This window comes from Lissotriton vulgaris, unplaced genomic scaffold (assembly GCF_964263255.1).
Source record: "Lissotriton vulgaris unplaced genomic scaffold, aLisVul1.2 SCAFFOLD_778, whole genome shotgun sequence".
Taxonomy (NCBI): domain Eukaryota; kingdom Metazoa; phylum Chordata; class Amphibia; order Caudata; family Salamandridae; genus Lissotriton; species Lissotriton vulgaris.
In genome coordinates, this window is record NW_028248858.1 from 462,056 (window position 1) to 481,060 (window position 19,005).

Here is a 19,005-nt window from a genome sequence, read left to right on the forward strand (position 1 = left end):
TACTCCCGTTTTGCGAGCCCCTAATAGCGATTCATAGCGAATCGCTATTAAGGACTCGCAAAACGGGATTCATGTAGGAATATGCAAAAAAAATGCGATTCCTACTAATTCCTTATTTGCGATTAGCAAATTGCTAATCGCAAATAAGGAATAACTCCCCATTCATTCCTATGGGCCAAAAGGCCCATAGGAATGAATGGGGAGTATTCCTTATTTGCGATTAGCAATTAGCTAATCGCAAATAAGATAGCGATTGAAAGGGTGCCAGGGGCGTCCAAAGGACACCCTGTAGCACCCCTTAAATGCTAATATGAACAGGGGTTGCGCACACACATGTCCAAAGGACATGTGTGTGTGCAACATGCAACTCAGAAAAATGCTTTTAAAAGCATTTTTCTGAGTTATCGCTATTTACCACGAGGTTTGACCTCGCGGTAAATAGCGGCCCGAAATTGCGATTTTGCAATTTTTAAATGGATGATGAATTGCATTTAAGGAATCTCAAATAGAGATTCCTTAAATGTAATCCATCGCAAATTTGCGAAAACGCAATTACCGATTTTTGCATTTGGGATGATGAATCCCAAATGCAAAAATCTCACTCGCAAAGGGCCAGATTCTCTGAATCTGGCCCTTTGCGAGCCAAATTCAGCTTCATGAATTAGGCTGTAAGCACTTACTAGAAGTGATGGTGCGAGGCATGGGGAGAAGTTTGTGTCAGTAGTCTTCAACCCAACCTACGAGGGTTCTGGTGCTCTGACTGACCCTGACCCTTGGAGATGCACTGGGTAAGCAAAGCTCAGCACTCAGAGCTCATACAGCACAGATGTGACAAGGCAGCTGCTGCCCCCAGAGAAAAGGCGGACCCAAATACTGCACCAATTACAGCTCTTGAGTACGTTTGCACGCATTCTGCTTCACAGAAACTTAAACGGTAAACAGAACAATGTGCATAATTATAAATGCACTCACGTATACACAATATTAATATAATAATGTGTGCTATATAGCGCTTTGTGGCACAGTCTGTGTTGCTGCGATTTTACATGCGTTACACAATCAGGATTCTTCCATTAATATTAGTGTTGATTAATTCCGCCGGTGGAGCAGATCGGCAGAATTTATCGGTAATTCTGCTTTACAAGAGTAACATGGAATTAATAAATTCCTCCATTTCCACTGGCGGAATTAAAAATTACACCCACCCCTAATCATAGGTCATTGTTGCTGGTGGTATTTGGTCAGCAGATTTGGAGGGTTTTCCTCAGACAGGTGCTGATGATGGTCTGGAATTTGTTGATGGTGGTCACTGTTGGCCTCCAAGTTTCTGCTCCATAGAAAAGCCTGATCTTGGTTTGCAGCATTAGGTCCTTGGAGCCAGGAGCGGCCTTAGGCATGTGCAAGCTGTGCACCTGCACAGGGCCACCAAACCCCAGGGGCCACTACGCCAATATATATCTTTAATATAATAATCCTCTGAGGATGGATACATATTTGCGTGGTGGCCCCTGGCAGGGATTTGGCGGTCTCCAGCTCTGTTCTACTTCGAAACACCCTGACCCCCCCTCCCTCTTCATTGGCCTCCTCGCACCGCCCCGCCCGGAACCCCTCTTCCTGGGCCCCCTACCTACGCTCCCTGCCCAGGGCCACCATGAGCCAAGAGCCGCCCCTGTTGGAGCTCCAAATCTTCTTTAACTGAATGAAGGCAGTCCTTACTTTGCAGATTCTTGCCTTGACGTTTGTGTATGTGCCGCCCTGCTTGTCTCTGTCCCTGCCCAGGTAGGTGAAGAACCCAGCCTCTTCTACTGCACCACCTGCAAAAGTGATTGAAGCTGTGCATGAATGATCCTTGTGCGTGAAGATTCTTGGTGTTTATCCTGTGGATGTTGAGGCCAAGTTGTGCTGATGTGGCAGCCACTTTGTCAGTGTTCTCTTGCATCTGCTGGTGGGGATTGGAAATTAAGGACATGTCGTCAGCAAAGTCCAAGTCGTCAAGCTTCATACAAGGTGTGGCTGTATTCCATTTCTTGTCCCTGCTGTGAATGGCTTCATGATCCATTTTATGGCAAAAAACAATATTTAGTGTTGCATTATAGTTTTTTTCTAAAAGCAGCTCGTTTGGTATAAAGTTCAGACTTGAATGCCCACAAATGCAGTACACAATGCAGATCCATAATGGAACAGGCGTTGAGTAACCTATCACACTGTTCGGCCAAACCTGCCTGCAGGCAAATTATACTCACACCAAGGCAGCAGGAGCCACTAGCCTGCTGCCAATGCCAAACCGCTCAACCTGGATTAGAGAGGAAGGAATTGTGGACCACAAAACTGGCCACTCAGAGGCTGAGCTTCACGCACCAGAAGCCACCTAATATAACCAATAGACAATCAGCATACCTTACCAAATGACAGGCAAACCTCTTTCTGTAAACACTCAAAGAATCTCAAAGTATTCTGTGCTAAAAAAAACTGTGACCTCCTTTGGAGATGAACATCTCATCATTCAGGTGGGACAGTAAAGCAAACCTGATTTTGCGCTACATTAAACATGCATTGATTCTACTGCACAATTCCAAAGTTCCACATGGTCTCTGTATGAAATGTATTTAACAAGCACCTCCACGTGTCACTGCTGCATGCGTGGTGACTCGTGTGCTCATGCCGGGCTGACAATGCTCAATTTAAATTAACTTTATTATAATTATTATTTTAAAAAACAGCACTTTCAGTGCTCACTAATGCCCTCAATTTAATTGAACTTTATTAATTAAAAAAAATAGCACAACATAAAAATATTGTGAACTCTCGATGTGTGTTTGTGAGCCTTATAGTGAATGTAATGTTATAATTGGACGCTATGATCAGAGCTCTGGATTATTCTTTAATGCACGTTTCTCGTGGCTGCTTTTTTTCGTAATATTTTGCATTACAAGGTGGCAGATGCCACATGGAATGGTACATTTTAAAAAGAGAATTTAAACTCAAGTCAAAGAGCATTTCTCAAATGAGAAGCCCAGTAACAAATGGAGCAAGTGAGTATTCCAAAATTTGTGTATATCATTGTTTTTTTTTTAAGCAACTGGGGAGCAATACAGAAGCTGGTGGAGGAGAAATCATTGGGGGAGCAATATAGAGTGGCCAGGAAAGCAACGGAGGAGCCCGCAGGTGGTGCTGTGTGTTCGATTTAGATACCCGTACAAAGGTTTACTGAATCATGCCCTTATATAAGCACTGCACAACTCTCATTTGCCCTTATTTAGGCATAGAAATCCATCCCTCATTTAGGCATTGCCCATGCAACCCAAATAAAGGCATTGTCACCTACATCCGTCTAACCCACGTCACAACGAGTTCCTGGAAAAACAGACTCTTAAGCCTTTAGGACTTCCCCTGCTTGGATTATTGATTTCTTCAAGAACTCATTTATTATGCATGAACATCTAGTCCTTAGGGGTTCATTCATGATGTTCCTCTGCCCGACTTTTAAGTCAATGTGAACATTCCTAGACACCTTCGAGGTATAAATATACCTTCACTTACCCTGGCAAACCACAGCTCGGCTATACAGCTCGATACGGCTCGCCACGACAAGTTCAGAAGGAGTTCGAGTTCCTAACTGACGCACTGACCAGACGCTGTCATCCTCCTTGCAGAGAATCTAGCTCCAGTGTTTCTGACTCCCTTCGCGGGGTGTTAGAGATCAAGACCCAGAAAGAGATTTCAACCTCTCTCATTCTAAGGTATGGAGCAGACTAGAACCTAGAGGGACTCTTTGCTATACTAACTATAGCTTAACTAGACTATAGAAAAACAGCACCTACTTGATACCTCGTACTACACTTAGGTTAGGTACACTTGGGTAGAACTAGCTAGAAACAGCAGATGAGTATTCTCATTTTAGCCTGTGTTATTTATGTATGTATTTATGAATATAGGTCATAGCTACAAACCATGCTATTACAGTATTATTTTATATTACTGTTAATGCTGTACATATTCTATTTCGCATTCTGTCTTACGATTGTAGCAGTTCATATCTCTTGCATGAGAAATGACGGTTCAATAAACCCTTTTTAGTGAAACTTCCGTATATCTATTTCTGTGTAACTCTGCAGAAAGGAAGCATGCAGGATTGACTGAGTGAAACTGTTATCTATTGTTTCCACGATTCAGAGACTGTTCCGATTCTAAAGGGAAACAAAGTTGTCATGTTTATGCGGTTGTCAAAAACTAATCCCTTCATGTTCACAAGAGAAGTTTATTGTGACCTCTGAGTTAGCTGGCACACAAGTAATTAAGTTTAATGTACTCGATAGCGGCATACTGACCTCAGTCCTATGCCACAACTATAATGTATATTATTCCAAAGCGCAGAGCCTATAAGGGAAAGAGGAAGTACTCTACATGGTACCCAATGGTTTGGTAAGGCACTTATTTAACGCTAGATACCGAAATAACTCAGTCGTTCTTTTCTCAGAGACCCCTACTCATAATACTCCATAAGACGTCTGAAGTGGGTAGGGATAATATCTGTCATAGCTGAATAGGACGAAAATCCTATGTATTAGCTGTTTGGTTTGTTCAACTTTGAAGGATACAGTGTTCCAAAATATTGTGCAACTTATCTTTGTTCCCTTGAAACTTGCTCTGCATTTTTCATTTAAAAAATGTCCATTAACGGGGACGCTAACACCCGAAACAGTGGGGCTGGAAGTGACCAAATCGCACCAGCTTTTAATCTTACAGGTTTTAATGAAATCGATGAGGATGCTTTAGTCATCCCTCCAAATTTAAGGAAAGCCATCACTTTAAAACTTTTAAAACATGGCCTAACACCAAGAGGTGGTAGAGCAATTTTTGTGATAGAGGCACATGGCTCTTATCAGACAGAGGTATTCTACTCATGGATAGTATTTCCAGAATCACATCCAGTTGCACAAATGTTTCACTTCTGCAAAGAAGATGATCCACCTGAGGAATATATTCCCTTTGAGGATGTTGAAATTCCTCTCACATACCAGAATCATGATCTCTGGTTTAAAGGCGCCCTAAAACACTTAAATCACATTACCAGGCTCAGTCCACTAGGTTGACCAGGAGCAACATGGCCGATTTTAGCCAGTTACATACCAGATTCTGACACTGAAGCTATGTCAGTTGAGGAATTATTTCAACTTCCGTTACGCCCCCGAGTGTGTAGAGATTTGCCTTGTTTCTCCTCCTTCATTGCGAAAGGCGGAAGGGGCAAATCTCTGCACATTCCGTGGGTGGAACGGAGATGTCCGCCCACCCCTAGTCTGAAGATTAGACATGCAGAAATTTCTGAGAACACAACTCAAGAATGGAGAATGGGCTCAGACAATGCTAGACAGTGCAGCAGAAGTAACAATAGCTCACCAGAACCTAAAGGAACATCTGGAGACAGTGGACTTGAATGATGACTTTCACGTTGAAACTGTAGACACCAGGTTTAGTTCTCCACATAGGTTATATGAAATAACACTCAGGATGGAGGGAGACATCCCAAGAAAAGTGAAAGCACTCTTTTGGGAGCGACTTTTTAGGGGTTATGATATACTTCTAGCAGAATAGGACTGGCCACCAGAATTTGTCAGGGAGTGCCCACATGGTGAAGACATCATTATGCCAGCTTTCTCCAACCATGTTCCAGTACATTTAAAATATACTTATGCCAGGAAATGAACAGCTTCCCAAGCCCCAGCATTATACAAAAATCATGTAGGATGGGATGAGAACTCACCTCACTACAAGATCCAGTTAAAAAATCAACCAACTGCACAAAGGCAGTACCCAATTAAGCAAGAAGCTGAAAAACAGGTCAGGGAGATCTAAGATCAACTTGAATACCAGGGAGTGATTGAAACATGCACCTCATCAATGAACAATCCTTTGTTTCCTGTTTTCAAACGAGACAATACATACAGTCTAGTTTTGGATTACAGACATCTGAACTCTTGTTCTAAGACATTTGCAGTGCAAAATGCACACAGTACAGCATTAATGAATAACATTGTGTGTAAAAAATATAAAACCACATTAGACATTTCAAATGGTTTCTTTTGTCAAAACATTGCAAATGAAAGTAGATATTTGACAGTTTTCTCAATAATGGGGATCCAGCGTCAATTTTGTCGACTCCCACAAGGGTTCAGGAACAACCCAGGGTTATTCTCAGCTAAGCATGGGCGGAAAATCCATTTCGCTCGCGGATTTTGCGGATTTTCGGTAAATTCGCAATCCGCGAGATTCGCGAATCTCCCGCAAAATCCGCAAATCCGCGAGCAGCGGATTTTGCTCGCACTGCTCGCACTGTTCGCGTGAGTTCGCGGCTTCCCAGTACAACTTCGCGCCCCGCGAATAAGTGCAAAATTGCAGAAATACGATCTTAGCAAAACTGAAACTACTTACCAGGTTCAAAAGTTCAGGCTCATCATTAGTAGCCATTTCCTGTAGTGCTTCCTGAGGGGCCCCTCCAGAGTTCAGTTGCCAGTTGCAACTATTATGTGACCCTGCTCTGAACCTCAGAATAGTTACACATATGCCACAAAGGTCCTGAATTACAGCTAAGGGAGACAAGCAGGAGCCAGGCTGGAAGTTCAAATCCATTAATCAGCCCCTAATTCATTATTGTCAGTTGGGGCAGGGCAGGTGTTGTAACTAATTTTGCAACAATGAAAGCACTTAGCAAGTGCAAAAGATCACTAATCAGGAAGCACTAAGGAAGCAGGTGCCAGCTAAAAAAATATTCTGTGACACATTAATCAGCCCCAAATTAATTCAGGTCACTTGAGGCAGGGAAGGTGTGCTTGCATTGCCACAATAATGTACACTGCCTGGACAACCAGAGGGTGCCATGATGAAACAGAGGGTGGCATGGGTGGGCCAGAGGGTGGCATGAGTAGTCAGAGAGTGGCAGTGGTGACAGAGAGTGGCAGTGATGAAGAAGAGTGTCCCAAACAGGCTGGACACGTAGAAACAACAAGTTCGCGAAACTTGCGACCCGACAGGTAAGTTCGCAATTTGCGAAATTGTACAAAACCCTCGCGAACTGGCAGAAACCCGCGCAAACACAAAAAAAAAAAATCCGCAAATTCGCGAGAATTCGCGGATTTTGCGGATTGCGAGTTCGCAAATCCGCAAAATTCGCGAACGCGAGATTCGCAAAATTCGCCCATGCTTATTCTCAGCAAGAGTAACAGAGTTACTACAAATTTATGATGAAGAGGCATTGTCATATGTTGATGATATCTATCTGACAGACGATGACCTGGATAGGCACTTGAACAGGGTGAACACCATTATATTGGGCTTTGCCTCTGAGGGCTACAAATTCAATTGCAAGAAATCAAGAATTTCTCATCTCAACGGGTAGATACGAGCTTTCAAGTTAAGGCAAAAGCCTGGCAGCCAACTTTTTAGAAAAGTGTGCGCTGCTCCAACCTTCAAAAACGCTGAAAAAATTACAATCCATTCTAGGTTTCCTGAATTTTGGAAGAACTTACATTCTAAAGTATTCATAAAGGGTTAAACCTCTCTATGAATAATTAATCAAACTTGATTTCAAAATCACAAATTGGACACAGGAACACACAGAAATCTTGCATTCACTTCAAGCTGTAATGTTAGCAACAAAACACTTACAAACACGCGTAAACATGCGCAACTTAGTGATCCGAATCATTCCGGGTCAATGCGGTTTCACCTACTTAACTTTTAATGAAGGTGAAAAAGTACCAATTGCATACAAATTACACTTGTACATGCAAGCGGAAATGTAATTTACATCAACAGAAAAAATTCTGACAGCAGTACAAACCGCTGTAGCAAAAGAAAGAGCCCTAGCACAGGGGAAACGCCTTATTGTTGTGACACCAGTACCAGCCTTAGAGGCAGTTACAAAAGTGAGCATTCCGAATGCAAAAGCTTTACATCCGAGATGGATACAATGGGTTAATTCTCTTGCTGCAACAGATGTTGAATATGTTTTTGATCCTTATTTGAAAACACAAGCATTCCTGCAATACGAACACGAATGTCCTCTGCCTATTGAGATTCTCCCTATTGATCAGTACAAATTTATAATTTATACTGACGGATCAGCACAACCCACGATGGATAGTAAGCAAGCTTACAGTGCAGCATGCGCTATAGTATGTGTAATGGTAAATTCTGAATGATGGTCACAAAAATGCAATCTCGAGGAGATTGTACAGCTCAGCGAGCTGAACTACAAGCATTCATAATGGCACTTGAAAATACGGATCACGAATTCCCCACACTCATTGTGTGCGATTCCTTTTACCGTGTTTAATCATACAATGAATGTTTATAAAATTGGCTTCAAAATGGTTTCAAAGGTGCAAAAGGTGGCACAATCAAGCACAAAACGCTTTGGGAACAAGTACTTCAGTTGCGAGGCGGACTACAAAACACTCATGTGATACATGCGCTTAGTCATCAACGTGATGGCGTTCACGTTGAACGTAATTCATTGGCTGATGAAGCCGTGAAGGGAGCTTTGCAAACGACTTCCGTAGCTGCAATCACTCATTCAAAAATGAAAATAGACCGTGAAATATTACTGGCTGTTAATGCTTCAAGCAAAGGCAGTGGTGCTGCGTTACCTAAAATGTTTTCACCCAACTACTCGTATATAATTGATGCGAATAATTTGCTTGAATCCCTGGAGTGGGGGATAGGGTAATTCCAAACATGGAACATAGATTAGGACTAATCCCAGCAGCACATGAAGGGATAGCCTCTGCCCATGCAGGTGTTTCCGCCACAGTATCATTATTAAAACAAAGATACTGGTGGCCCGGCATTAGGAAACAGACCAGAAACTATGTCAAAGAATGTGAAATATTCCAGAAGATGAAAGTCTCTACACTGAAACGTCCTGCACAGACGCCCCAGTAAATTTCAAATAAATCATTACTGTGTGTTTACCTGGACCACTGCAGTCCCTTACAAAGGGATGGTAACTATAAATATATCATGGTTGCAGTGGACTCATGTTCAAGGTTCCTATGGATGTGGCCTCAGCGCTCGACTGACGCTCAAACTGTTATAAAAGATTTGCGAGTCTTTATCGGCACATAGGCAATAGGCACACTACACTCTGACCAGGGCCCTTATTTAGCTCTCGAGCTTACAAAGAAGACATGGCCAGTTTGGGAGTTGCATTGCGGTATTCTTCTCCATTCCATCCTGAGGGAAATCCTTTTGTGAGAAAAGCGGGACATAAAGTAGTCTATAACAGCTAGGGTATTAGGTTCGGGTGATGGGTGGATCAAACATCTTATGGGGTCCAACGCTCGTTAAACAATTTGCCAAGAAGTTCTCTAGGGGGTGTCACTTCATATGAGGTCCTATTTGGGACAAGAATGTTGGTACCGGACCTTGATTGTCATGAAACAGTTGTGGAAAATAAAGCAATTGATATCAAAGAACATTTGGCTGTTTTACAGGACTTAAATAAACTAAGATCGAAACAAAGCAACGTGTTCCTGAAGCCAACCACCACTGGGGAAAAACCAGCCATCCCAGCAAGGCCTGTCTGGATCCCAAAGCTTGGGATTTTAGTCAGAGAAAAGATCGCGGACAAGACGGAATTTGGGCCTTCTTACAGAAAACCAGTACCTGTCCTAGCAATCCATGGATCAAGAACAGTACTTTTGTCGCCCCTTGGTGGAAAAAAGGAGAAAAGATTTGTGTCCATCGTCCTGATCAAACCACACTATGTGGCCGATACTAAGCAGTAGGCCATGTGGACTCAAACCAAGTAGCAGACGCACTCCTCTAGCTACTATCCAAGAGGTTCAAACTGAGAGACTCATCACCTTTGAAGATTCTACAGTGAGAAATGAAGGACCAAGCAACAATGCTATGGAACTCGTTCCTCTTGAAACCCAAATAACAGTTCGTCCTGATACACGTGTCTACAACGAAGTAACAAGTGATCAAATGGTTCCAGCGATTTCAACAAATCCTGATGCAATTCCAACCATTGACAGAACTGCCTCTGGCTATTTCATTAACTTTTATAAGTTTTCCGAGGATCCCACCGAACCTGAGACGACACCAGCACAAAGAACTTTCAAAGAAAAAGCAACAGACTTTTTTATCTCCTGAAAAAGACTTATCTGGTTTCAGTATGAATAGAACTATGGATTGTTTTGGGAATACTTTTTTTTCTACTTTGGTAATTACTATGGGTATGCTGATATATTCATATGGACACAGCAAGTAAAAGAGTGAATTTACTTCTGCAGCCACACAAATCATCCCATCATGAGGAGACTTGTCAGCAGTGAATATCACAGCCGTTCCTCTACAAGATGGTATAGTTTAGGACAAAACTGAATATGACATATTTGGCCTGTTGGAACTTTTGAAGATTCCATACTTATTTAAAAATTCTTTAAGTAACTGTGTTACCTCTAGTACCTTTTTGGATGGTTAGGACTTCGAGACTGTTAATAATATGATGTCTGATATAGAAATGACTGCAACATTCTCTAATCATGAATACTAAGGGGGTTCATCAGACTATGAACAGCTATATTGTTACAACCACTATCGTCATCATTTCTTGCATAAATCTGCATCATCTAGAAATGTATTTATGTATAACCAATGGGAACATTGTCCTGCACCTCCAAAGACTTTTGCAAAGAAGTTTCCATATTTTTCAGGGTTCAACATGTCAAATCCAGAAACGTTTTACTTTAAAAATGTGAACAAGACAGGAACGAAAAATATGTTAACCAATACAAAACAGATTTACTCTGCAGCCTTTATTTCCCAACTGTCTAGACAAGGTTTCGACTTTTAGAAAGACACAATTGACACAAAATCTGTCTGGGGTACAAAAGATTGGCAAGAAGTCCAGGGAATAGAAGCTTAATTTAGAGCCTGCATCATCCCAGAGCAAATATTGTTTTTGAATGACACTGCCCAACAAACGTCTTGGATTGGGTTAGCCAAGATCAAAGACATGAACACTCCATCCATACCTGCACCTGCAAGTAATAGCACTACACAGGGGGAGGTCGATGTACATACTATTTTGCATCACAACAGATCAGATCCTGAATGGGAAAAATAGTTGCTCTCACCCACAGACACAAATATCTGTCAAAATTGATTCCTGAGCAAAATACAGGGTTTCACTACCGATAGGCCTGACCCACATTATGTTCAAAGACTGCATCTAGGGGTAGTAACAACATACAGTGTAGGGAAACTTTGCCTTGATTGGCTACAGAAAGCTACACTAGAGGATGTGAAACAACACTTATTTTTGCTTAAGGAAGGCGCAGACCTTAGGGAATTCTTGCTAGGTCCAAGAAAAACGCTTCAAAAATGCTTCATATATGCCGGTATCTTATAATGAAATATGGAAGATTACCCAAGCAGAAACTGCAGAACGAATACGAGAAATTGATCCTATTAATCTAGAGAAATCTCTCCCTGTAGTCGACAATGGGTTAACGACTCTGTCATCCAGGATATATTCCTCTGCCATAGACATTATGGAAAAAGACTTGGTCATGTTGCAACATGGGCAGTCTCAATTACATTCTATTCTCCTATTAGGCTGGACGCTACAAAACCTATGTGCAGGCTATGTGCCTTGGCATTTAATCAACACTACATCACTGTTTTCAGAATACAATCTCACTGACAAACAGATCAAACTGGCACAAAGGGGAGCAAAGTATACATTGCTGAGCATTGAAAAACTGGAAAAATTGCCATTTACGGTAGCAGAGAAACCAGCTACTGAATTGATCATACATGGCAAAATTACTCTGCCTGTTACAACTTTCCATTTTCAGTATTGCCTAGAACATATACCAGCGGGCAAATATGAAAGGTTGGGTAAAGAATACATCAGGATATCCTGGGATTTACCTTACACACTCAGATGTCGGAGTGGGGGGCGTGAAGTGTTTCTTAGGGGTACAAACTGTGAAAAAGCACTAAGCGGCTCTATCTTATGTCAGGGTATTAATTTACTCTGGGCCTGTTTCAGTTCAACTGCAAACTTATCTTGTCACCTGCAAGGTTCACCAGCCGCAGTGATTAATCCTACGTTTGGACTACTTTCAAATGGAAGTTACCTCATGTTGAACGTTCACAGCTGCTGTGGCATGTTTCCAGGCATCCCATATCTAATAATGGTTACTTCCAGGGTCACTTGCTGTATGCAAGTCTTGATCCTCCAAATAGCAACAGCCAGGGAGTCGCCTCTATGGCCTTTGCTGAACATCTCTTCTATACAAATTGATACTCTAAGTAGAATACAAGCCATTCTTTTGCAACAAACCATGCCTTTGACCTCAGCCAAAGAAACCTATGATCTACAAGTTGCAAGGACTTCAGCTGAGATACAGGCCTTTTGAATACAGACTGCCCTATACATTTCTCAGAAATGTTGGGACGTATCTTAAACATGTCTGATATGAGCGGTATTGCACATATTGTGCATGTATTTAAGAACATGTGTTCAGGACTGTTAGCACCTTTTCAAGCAGTCCTCAGAATAATTCCCAGCTTTGGGCACTCTGTGTTTGGTGGATTGCTGCCAATTCTAGCACTCGTTGCAGGGATCCTGTTTTTATTCCTAAAGCTACGCTATGGCAAGCCAAATCACCAGCGTCACTCCCAGCACCATAGAGAGAGCTCTACTGGAAAGGAAGTGTCGTGAGCGCATTGTCCAAATTTTGGGTTCACCTCGTCAATGAGAATTAAATACCACTGGTTTCTGCCATTCAGACCAATATGGCAAGATTGCATCTTACCTCTTCTACCGCTACAAAGCTTGCTGGCGTAGGAATTCAGTTGACACCTGCTCCTGCCCTATTTTAAAAATGGAGTGTGTGTAATAATTTTTTTTAAAATTTGGAACTGATTCAGTTGACTCCTGCTCCGGCCTTTAAAATCGAGTGTGTGTTATAATTTTGTTTTTAAAACTGAACTGATCATTGTCACACAACCACACTTTCTTCTCAATACTGCTGCTACATACAGCTGTCATAGCTCGTGGGTGTTTTTTGATTGATAGTAGGACCCGCATTGGTGGCCTTATTGGGTCAGCGCTCTAGTCGCTTGACCCTCCTCAGGTGATTTAAAACCTGATGATGCGACTGCGCAGCAGACGCGCACAGCACAAGGCAATTTTATTATTCTAGGGGATTTAAACATTCACTTTGATGATCCTGCATCAACAAGTGCTTCAGAACTCTCCACTGATCTCCCTGCCCTGCAACTTTTGCAGAAGGTATCCCAGGCTACTCATGTGAAAGGGCACCTTCTCGACCCGGTTTTCTCTAGCCTTCAGGCCCTGAGTTGCTTGGAGCCTATACCCATCCCCTGGTCAGACCATCACTTGATCTCTCTTTACTGGTCTCTGGATGTTATCATTCCTTCAGCCTGACCTATTAATAAAACAGCTTGATGTTGGCCAAAACTTCTGTTAGACAAATGGGCCTTCTCCTTAGAAGGTAGTATACCTTCTATTAATTCAGATCCTGGAGTGGCTAACAACCAATGTAATAATTGGATGGAAGAGACCTTAGATCGAGTTCTTCCAAAAAAGACCCACAGAGTGAACCTAGGGCCAAATAAGTCAGCATGGTATACTCCTTTACTCCGCAAACTAAAGCAGATTTGTAAAAAAGCCAAGAGAGCCTGGACAAAAGATTTCTCCCACTTTAAGAAAAAGGAATATTGGGACACCATCAAAACATACAAAACTTAAATTAAAAGGGCCCAAGCCTGCTATTACAATGAAAAAGTCTCCTGTGCAGCCAATTCACCTCGCAAAACTTTCCGTGTTGTTAATAAACTTTTGCACGTTCTGGCTGCCCCTGATGTTTCCGAGCCAACAGACGGTAGCTGCAATGAACTTGCGGAATACTTTCACAACAAAATCCAATCTCTCCGAACTTTGTTTTCCGATACCCCCATACATTTTTTTTACTGAAGAGGCAACTGCCAGGAGTGAGGTACATTTTCTGAAAGCATTCCCTCCCCTTGACAAAGAGGCATTGTTAACTATCTCCGCCCTTGTCAAGAGTGGGTCACCTAGAGATCCTGTTCCCCCTAAAATTCTGAAATTAGTAGTTGGTTCTGTGGGTCCCTTTCTCACAGATTTGATTAACTCTTCATTGTCTTCTGGGATGGTCCCTCTTTATGGAAAAAGGTGCTGGTAAAGGCCTTGTTGAAGAAGCCTGGCTTAGATTCTGACTGCCTTGCAAATTACCGACCCATCTCACTTCTACCCTGGGTCGGTAAAATCGCAGAGAAACATGTCAACATGGCTCTTTCCAGGCACTTTGAAGCTTGAAAGCTCCTGCATCCATCTCAAACTGGGGTTTGCCCTTCTCAAGGGACTAAAACAGCCTTACTGGCTGTTGTAGAAGACTCCAGAAGGATTCTTGAAGCTGGTGGTTCTCTAGCCGTAACACTACTAGATCGTAGCGCGGCATTTGATACGGTTATCCACCGTATCCTAATTCATCGACTTCAAGATCTGGGTGTGACAGGAATAGCCCTTGAGTAGCTGCGCTCTTTCCTGGAGGGTAGATCCTTCCAAGTCTTGAGGGTGTGGCCATTTTAAACCCAGGCCCATTCATTGTGGAGTGCCTCAGGGCTCGACCCTGAATCCCACTCTCTTCAATGTTTATATGGCCCCTCTTGCTGATGTTGTCTTACCCTTTGGGGTGCATATTATTACATATGCCAACGACACTCAATTGGTGGTGGCATTTAACCAGAAAAACTATTCCTCTATTGGCCTTGGCCCATGCCTCGAGGAGGTGATGATGTGGATGTGCCATTCCCATCTAAAACCGAATGGTGACAAGACCGAGCTCATGTTGCTCAGTAATCCCTCCCCCCTGAGGTCTCCTCTATTTGGCCAGCATGCATGGGTCCTGTGCCTGCCCCCAAATCCAAAATAAAGACTCTGGGTTGCTGGCTTGATTCCGAGCTTAGTTTCAAAACCCAAGCATGGATAGTTGTTGGTTCCTGCTTTGGCTTTCCAAGAATGCTGCGCAAAGTGTTGCCTTTGCTACCTCCTCAAGCAAGAAAGCTCGTGGTCCAGGCTCTTATTCTATCTCGCCTGGACTATGGAAATGCTCTTTACTTCGGTGCACCCTGTGCGGTCTTTAAGAAACTGCAAACAATGCAAAATTGTGCCACAATGATTCTTGAGGGGACTCCAAGCTGCCAATCAGCCAAACCTGCCCTTAAGTCTTTACAATTGCTTCCTATTAGGGAAAGAGTCCACTTCAAAGCCCACTGCACCACCCATAAGATGCTAGGGGGTTTGGGACCGGCTAATAATTCTTCCTTTGTCCAGATCTATCAAGCCAACAGACGGTTACATTCAAATGACCTCCACTTGGCGTCTGTCCCCAGAAACAAGAGGTCCAGAAGTGGCGGCCGGCTCTTTTCCTATAATGCTGCTAAACTTTGGAACTCTCTGCCGCTTCCGCTACATAAAAAACTGGACCACACTGTTTTCCGCAAGAGGATCAAAACCTGGCCTTTTCCCAACTGATCTGCCACAGCTTAGTGCGGTTCTCTGCCCTAGCGCTGGGATGCCCTTGGGTAAACATGCGCTTTGCAGATGCTTTTTCATTTCATTTTATTTCATTTCTCCGCTGCTTTATTTGCGGTGAAGGTATTCGTGCTAGCAGTCATGGCTACGGATATCGATACTCTGCTGGACTTGATAACGGCCCATGCTGTGTATTGTCCCCAGCGGTTACCAATCATGATGACGCCATTTATTGAGATCTCACAGTCGCAAATTGCTGCTGCTGAGGTACGAGAGGAAACAACGGGAACACAGGTTACATCGGAAACGAACATTGCTGATGCTTCCAATGCCTAAGGTGTTGCTTTGCATCTATGTGCAGTTAATCTTCTGAACGAGGTACTCCAACTTTCACCTACAACGGTAGATGATTTTCTGTCTACAGACATAGAAAATGTCATGTTTTCTCCAAGCCCATACACTGACTTTTGATTCGACACGCAGTGTACAGGGAAATCTTTGAATTTGGCCTTCATTTTTAAAAACAAAGACAATCCTTGGAACTTTTTCCTATGATTATTTTTTTTCCAAACTTGTATTTTTCATTTTTGGGCACAGTAATCTGCTTAAAGTAGAACTATTCATAGAGAACAGATTTCTTTGAACACTTCCAGGGACAATATGTCACTTTGCCAACAAACAATTTGTTCATGTAACCTGACATGAAATGGTTTCGGCCCTTTTCTTCTGTATTTACGAGCCATTTCGTATTGTATATACTCATGTTCATTCGTTTAGCATTCAATGTCAACATATGCTTAAAATGAAACATTGCTTTGATATGTACAGCACCATTGCATTTCGTGCATAGCAACGGTTTTTAAAATGCATTTTTAGAAATATGTTTTTAGACATGTTTTTAGCAAATCATGTGAAACTCTATTTTTAGATATGTTTAGCATGTTTAGCATTCAGTAATGTCGTTCATACGAAACTGGAGTGGGTGTTGTTTGTTCGATTTAGATACTCGTACATAAGTTTCCTGAATCATGCCCTTATATAGGCACAACTCTCATTTGCCCTTATTTAGGCATAGAAATCCAGCCCTTATTTAGGCATTGCCCATGCAACCCAAATACAGGCATGGTTACCTACATCCGTCCAACCCACGTCACAATGAGTTCTTGGAAAACCAAACTCTTAAGCCTTTACGACTTCCGCTACTTAGATCATTGATTTCTCCAAGAACTCATTTATTATGCATGAACATCTATTCCTTAGGGGTTCATTCATGACTTTCCTCTGCCCAACTTTTACATCAATGCGATCATTCGTAGACACCTTCAAGGTATAAATATACCTTCACTTACCCTGACAAACCACGCTTGGCTATACAGCTCGAAACGGCTTGCCACAGCAAGTTCAGAAGGAGTTCGAGTTCCCGACTGACGCACTGATCAGACGCTTTCATTCTGCTCCCAGAGAATCCAGCTCCAGTGTTTCTGACTCCCTTCGTGGGGTGTTAGGGATCGAGACCCAGAAAGAGATTCCAACTTCTCTCATTCTAAGGTATGGAGCAGAATAGAACCTAGAGGGACTCTTAGCAATACTAACTATAGCTAAACTAGACTATAGAAAAACAGCACCTACTTCATACCTCGTACTACACTTGGGTTAGGTACACTGGGGTAGAACAAGCTAGAAGCATCAGACGAGTATTCACATTTTAGCCTGTGTTATTTATGTATGTATTTATGAATATAGCTCATAGCTATAAACCATGCTATTACAGTGTTATTTTATATTACTGTTAACGCTGTACATATTCTATTTTGCATTCTGTCTTACGATTGTAGAAGTTATTATCTCTTGCACAAGAAATAAGACTGTTCAATAAACCCTTTTTATTGAAACGCCCGTCTATTTCTGTGTAACTCTGTAGAAAGGAAGCATGCACGATTGACTGAGTGAAACTGTTATCTATCGTTTCCACGATTCTGAGACTATTCCAATTCTAAAGGGAAACAAAGTTGTCATGTTTATGCGGTTGTCAGAAACTAATCCCTTCTTGTTCATTCAAGAAGTTTCTAGTGACCTCTGAGTTAGCTGGCGCACACAAGTAATTGCGTTCAATGTACTCGATAGAGGCATACTGACCTCAGTCCTATGCCACCACTATAGCGTATATTATTCTAATGCACAGAGCCTATAAGGGAAATAGGAACTACACAACAGTGGTGCAAATAAAAAAATACATAAAAAGATATAGTGGGGTAAGCAATGGATGAGATGGTGGTGAAGAAAGCGGGAGCCAAACGGAGAACGAGGTTCAGAGAAGGGAGCTGGTTGGGGGAGTGGGGGAGAAGCAGAGAGAGAGCTTGCAGTGCCCAACAAGGAGCATGGTCAGGTATACATACTTGGTGGGGGGAAAAAAAAGATGAGAAAGAGATGGACAGTGGTGTAGCAAAGGGGGGCAGGGGGTGGTCCACCCTGGGCGGCACTTATTTTGGGGTGATGGTTTAACCCCCCCCCCTCTTACATGCGGCTGTCACAGAAAGGGCAGGTACAGGAATCGCCAGCATGCCCCATCCCCGCTCTTTCATTCGCCGTGGACATCAAACGCAGGGGCACCTACGGGCGGTATAAGGTCTAGCTACGCCACTGGTGATAGAAAACACTTGCACTCTCATGGAGTGCTTGATCAGAGAGAAAAAGTAGTTCCCAAAATGAGAGCAGAGAAAGGATTGAAGCCTGATAATCACAGCAGTTTTCAAGAAGCTATGCTCCAGGGGAGGGACAAACATGATATGCAAATGAGAGTGACCATAAAGCCAACTAATGGTAAGTGATAGGCATTCTAGAAGCCCTTGAAAGTTCTTGTTAAGCTCACAATGGATCTTTTCAAAACAGACAGCTGAGCTGTCTGGTAGGCTTGACCTAGAAGCTAAAGACTGCTTTGCATCTTCCTCTGATCGGCCTATCAGAGGGAGAGTGGCTCAGAGAGCAACTCATAGAAGCTGCAGGAATGGAAGCAGTTTGCTACATCTGAAATAATATTAATCATTTTTTTCATGGCTTTCATTTTCTCGCTGTTTCAAATGCAACTACTCTATAGTTTCCATTTTATTTGACATATTTTCTTTGATTTTAAAGAGCAGTATCATCTAAAGTTTGTGGGCACCTAAACGTGAGCTCTCTAAAAATGTCACCTCTACATTCTCTCAAGGTGATACCCTCAACTGTGTTGATCTGCTTAGCTTATAGAGCCCTTATTCACCTTATCCACTTTCCACTCTTTCCATCACCCACTTCCTTTCCTGCTATTTTGTAGTTTGTAGTTTGGTTGTTCTCTATGAACAGTTATTTCTCCAAATCCATATTGCTCAAGTCTCTCCACACTGTGTGGTCTCCATGGACGGGTTACTTTCTTC